This window comes from Camellia sinensis, chromosome 3, assembly GCF_055761805.1.
Source record: "Camellia sinensis isolate YWXY chromosome 3, ASM5576180v1, whole genome shotgun sequence".
Taxonomy (NCBI): domain Eukaryota; kingdom Viridiplantae; phylum Streptophyta; class Magnoliopsida; order Ericales; family Theaceae; genus Camellia; species Camellia sinensis.
The window spans coordinates 173,826,499-173,832,605 of NC_138963.1; positions in this window are offsets into that span (position 1 = coordinate 173,826,499).

Below are 6,107 nucleotides of genomic sequence, written 5' to 3' on the forward strand. Positions count from 1 at the left end.
GTTCTTAAACCAATTGTTAGCCTAGAATTACTATGTTATGCGCGCAGCAAACAAGTATAGACTAGATTGCCTAATTTGGAAATAAACATTGCATATCCGTTTGGTTTGAAAATGCTTTGGAATTTGCTACTCGCAAGTAGGCTAAAATACGGATTTCAACGAGTTTTTCCAACTCAAACAACCCAACCTTCACCCACAGGCATTCAAAGCAGTTTAACACATAAGCATCTAGCCACATGTTAAGCATGCTGTTATGGCAACATTCACACTCATGCGATATGCTAAAGCAGAAATACTTACATAGTACTCCGTGCCAAAACAAAGAACTTGTTAGCAAACATGCATGATCCAAGTCCATGTGAAGTGCCTAATGCATCGCATACAAAATGTTGCTAGAATAGGCTCGGCTATCCTAAACATGTCATGTGAAAATGCACAATTATCACGTATTCAGTTTGAAAATTGAAGTATCGATGCAATTAGCGTGATGTACCGAGCCTAATGCATGTAATACAAATGCATGGATGCACGCATGCATAGCATAAGGTATGCTAAAATAAATGTGACCTAATACTAACCATCAAAGCAGGTAAGTAAAAGGGAAGAAAGAAGTGGGGATTGGAAGACATTCACACACCCACACACACTTATTACAGATTCGCCCTCGCTCGGAGGGACCAAATAAATATTACAAATTAATTAACTACGCAAGCTAATTAATATTACAAATTAACTAATTAACAAATTAACTAATTAATTAAAGCAGAAGAACGCCTCGGGAAGCGTGCCACCATGCGCAAGCTGCCTCTGTTTTCCTTCATTTCCTCCTCTGGAGGCTGTCAAAGCCTCAGGACTGCATCCTTGGACAGAGGGGATCATCACCGGCTGAATGAAACTTCCACCGGCAGTGTAGTATGTCCATCGGCACAAAATAGGTCCTGTCGGCAGAGAAAATTGTGCCGGTCGGCACATTACACTGCCGGTCGGCAGAGTATTCTTGCAGAACCTGCAACTCACAGCAACAAAGGGCAAAACAAGGCATGGCAGCATATTTCAAGGCATGTATGCACCAACCATGTCTCTTATCATTGTGATGACTCAAAGAGACATGTGCCTCGTTTCTTGGACCACCAATCATGCATTTCCATGCATGGTGGCCCAAAGAACCGAGTATGCATCTTTGATTTCAAATGTATGCACACCAATCAAACAAATAAGGCCCAATTCCTATCACCAATTCAAGGAACAAGGCATGCATGCAAGATGCAATGCAACCTAGGCATATTAGCTATCATGCAACATGAACAATGCAATGTAATCATGCAAAGCTTACAAGCAAACATGCAAATGGATGGCAAGATGGACTTATACATGAATTAGGCAACTCTAAAAAGGCCTAAAACAGTAGCCAAAGTGCTATAAAATGAAGGCTAAATGGCATGCACACACACATGCACATAAGGGCCAACACTTAAGCACAAATCAAACAACATTCAAGCACACTTGAAAGGAGGAAACGTGGATAATTGGCATGCAACACGAGCCCCAAAATCATGTTAGGATGGTGCCAAACCAAGCAACAAAATCAAGCCAAAACATGCAACAAATAGTCCAAGTGTTCAAAGCAAATCAATAAGGCATTGAACTACACTTAACATGACCAAACATGGCATGCAGAGAAGGACCAAAATCAGAGGTTTAGCATGTTAAAACAAAGCTAAAGGACTACTTAGATGGCATCTAAATGGCCCAAATACAAAGGCATGCAAAGGCACCAAAACATGGAGCATTGCAAAACATGCTTTCAAAGCATTAAAGAGACATGCAAAGCAATCCAACAAGCATGGAAATGGGACTGAAATAGCATGTAGGATGATTCCAAATCATCAAAACAATGCAAAGATGGCATGCTACACATGCACACACTCAAGGCCAACAAGCCCAAATACAAAGGAGCTATATAATGCATGCAAAGATCAACCCAAACGACTATGGACAGAGCTAAAGCATGGCAAAATAAGCACATAAACTTCACAAATACAAGCCTAAAACATGCTCCAACTAAGGCTAACAACCTAAGGCACATTAAGGCATAAACATGGCATTACATGGCAACTATGCTAAGCATGCATGGAGTTCCAAAACCAACTTAAAATCATGTTGTATCATGGATATATAAGCATGAAAAACAAACCAAATATGCTCAACACAAACTCAAGCATAGGCTTCCTTAAGAGGCCAAAATATGCCCTTTTCAAGGACAACAAGGAGAGGGGGTGGCCCTCTCCTTCTTGGGACTTCAAAGCATCATCTTCACCACTGAAATCCCTCAAGATTTCAGTGGTGAAGAGACCTCAACACCAAAATCCCGGAGCTAGCACAAAATGGCTCAAAATGAGGCCTTTTGAGGTCTAAGGGTGGTCAACACCCCTCAAACAACAAAACACTCTTAATAAACAATAAAGAGGGCCTAAAAACAGAACTTTTTTATGTTATACAACAAGCACAAAAACAGCTCTAAGATAGGTATAAAATCAAAGCAAAAATAAGGGAAAAAGGGACTAGTTTCTTACCCTTGTAGTCCTCTTCAACAATGGTGCTCCAATGGCCTTCTTGAGCTTGAATCTAACACCAAAATCTCAAAACACACTCTTTGGAACCTCAGCTCCAAGAGGAAGGTGAAACACTAGGTGTTTGTGTGCAATAGTAAGGCACAAAACACCTAGTGTGCAAAATGAGAGGAAAAGAGAGATAGGTTGTGTATGTCTAACCCTAACCCTAGAAAACCAGAGCTTCTCTCTGTATTTTCTCTCTCAAAAATGTCTAAGCTCCCTCTTTTTCTTTTGCCTTAGAGAGAGCTCTCTCTATAAGCCTCTTGTAAAGCTTACCAAACAAGCTTTGCAAGAGGGAGATCCCTCCATACACGTGTATGGAGGGGAGCAAAAGTTATACAGCTGTCCAAAAATATCTGCAAAAGCAGATGAACAGCAATCGGCCGGCAAAAAATGCCATCTTGGCCAAACAAAGTGCCGACCGGCACAAAAAAGTGCTGACCGGCAACAAATAGTGCCGACCGGCAAACTAAATTGCCGGTGGAAGCAAAAACCAGCCGGTGGCATCTAGCCGCTGCCGGTGAAGGGTGGGGATGGTCTACAAGCCCCACTCTGCCTCTCAAAGGCAAGATGCAAGTGTTTGGTGCAAAACCAGACACTAAACGGTCGAGTTCGGGGATCCTGAGGCGGGGCGCGCGAGCCGAGACCTCCGGGAACTCCAAACGAACACAAACATGGATAATCACCGAGTGTTCAAACGGTGACGTCCAAGTCTTGAGGACGGTCAAAAATGGGGTGTCTACAGTTGCCCCTCTTTGACAGAACTCGAAAGTCATAACAATGACGGGAGTGAATGTCAAAGCCCAGAGACGACCCATTTTTGACAAGGCCGAAGACTTAGACAAACATGCAATACAAATAAGATATGCGCCCGGAGGCAGGGGCAAAATGCAAGACAATGCACGGAGCCGAGCATAACTTATGATCATGCAAAGAAAGCTGTAACGAAGCAAACATGCAACAGTTTTAAGCTAGCATACCAAACTACACTACAATGCAGAAAGGATGTAAGAGAATTATGGAATTCTCAAAATGTCTCACTCGGGAGATACAATACCTGTGCGGCTCGTCTGGTTGCACCAGCTTTAAATGAACCGTACATACAATATCGTGCCTGCAAAGAAAACAAACTTAACAGGTACAATATTGTTAGCAACATGCATGACAATGCAAAATGGATGTAAAACGAAATGCAATATATACAAAACAATGTATAAACAATGCAAATGAAGATGCAATGTAATTGAAACAATGCAAGCTACATGCAAAGCATTTGGATCGTGATCCAATCACGAGCGGTTCGAAACCACACCTATGTCAAATAGATTGATGGAGGTAACAAGTCTGTCTACCATAGAACGGTCAACTGAACTATGAGTATTGTAGACAGACGCAAGAACAAGCATTGGGTGGAATTGACATAAGTGGGGAAACAACCCGCTGGAGGAAGGACTACGATCCTAATGCCGGATGCAAAAATTACACTACAATGTAATGGATAGATATGGCACGCAGGCCAAACCAAATCTTGCCTAGGAAAGGCATGCATACATACAAGCCATGTGTAACACAGAAAAGGTGCCGCAACCCTCAACCAACATATCAACGTGGAATCGGCGCGATACACATACAGAACTGTGTTCTAACATGAAAAGTAAGGGCACATACCAGACCAAGCTCAACATGGAAAGGCGCAAGCCAAAGGCGGAAGGTGATGCAATGAATGCATGCAATCTACAATGCAATATTTACAAATATGCAATGGAATGGATACAATGGATATGGCATGCAAGCCAAACCAAATCTTGCCTAGGAAAGGCATGCACACGTACGAGCCATGTGTAACACAGAAAAGGTGCCGCAACCCTCAACCAACATATCAACGTGGAATCGGCGCGATACACATGCAGAACTGTGTTTTAACATGAAATGTAAGGACACATACCAGACCAAGCTCAACCTGGAAAGGCGCAAGCCATAGGCGGAAGGCGATGCAGTGAATGCATGCAAACTACAATGCAATATCTACAAATATGCAATAGAGTGGATATTTACAACATGCAGTGACAATGCAGTGCAATACGACCTACTGGGGAAAATGCAATGGATGCATGCAAGCTACAATGGAAATGCATGACAATGCACTATGATGCAATGACTATGATTGCAACTTTCCCTATCTTACCAACAGGGTGATATACTAGGTTGGTTCAGTATCTAGAACTGAGGCGTAGACATGCCGCCTCAACCTATGGGGCTTCCATACAGATTTCAAGCCGAGGGTAAACCTCTGGGTATTTAAACCAGACTTTAGTCTCGGAACTCCCGAACCTTTGCGTTCTAGGCATAAGCCGTTCGAACTCTAGTTTCCACCGTCCCAGTTGGTCTTCTAGGAACTCATCGCAAGCACAGACAGGTGGCTTTACCAGACCACCGAAAAGTCGTTCGGGCACGACAAACACCGAAGGAATTGCACCTTCAGAGGATTTAAGGTCTCCTAGACCGGAATGCAAAAAGTATGCATGACAATGCATGTTTTTGTTTGTTTTTTTTTGAAATGCAAATGATGCAAGTGAAATGCATGTTGCATGAGATGCGCGACAACACGCGGCTTAAGATATGTACGGCAATGCGAACACTAAAGGTCTTACACCTTCCAAGGATTTAAGGTCTCCTAGACCGTACGTGTTTAAGGTCTCGCCAGACCATGCGTGTTTAAGGTCTCGCCAGACCGGTGGTATTGCACGACGGTATGATGCGCAAAACAGCGCAATGCGTTAGGCAACGCAAGTGCACAGGACAGTGCGATGGAATGCATGCAAAATGCAATGAGATGCGCAAAACAGCACGAAATTGAAATGCACAAAACAGTGCAATGCGCAGAACAGCGCGAGGTTTGAAATGCACAAAACAGTGCGATGCGCAGAACAGCGCGAGGTTTGAAATGCACAAAACAGTGCAATGCGCAGAACAGCGCGAGATTTGAAATGCACAAAACAGTGCGATGCGCAGAACAGCGCGAGATTTGAAATGCACAAAACAGTGCGATGCGCAAAACAGCGTGGACAATACAATGCACAAAACAGTGCGATGCGCAAAACAGCGCGAGCAATTCAATGCACAAAACAGTGCGATGCGCAGAATAGCGCGAACAAAATACAATGCACTGACAAGTGCAAGTAAGGTGCGCAAGATAGCGCGAACAAATGCAATGCACAAAATAGTGCGATGCGCAAAATAGCGCGAAGAAAATGTGATGCACAAAACAGTGCGATGCGCAAAATAGCGCGAACAAAATCTAATGCACTAACAAGTGCGATGCGCAAAATAGCGCGAACAAAATACAATGCACTAACAAGTGCGATGCGCAAAATAGCGCGAACAAAATACAATGCACTAACAAGTGCGATGCGCAAAATAGCGCGAACAAAATACAATGCACTAACAAGTGCAAGTAAGGTGCGCAAGATAGCGCGAACAAATGCAATGCACTAA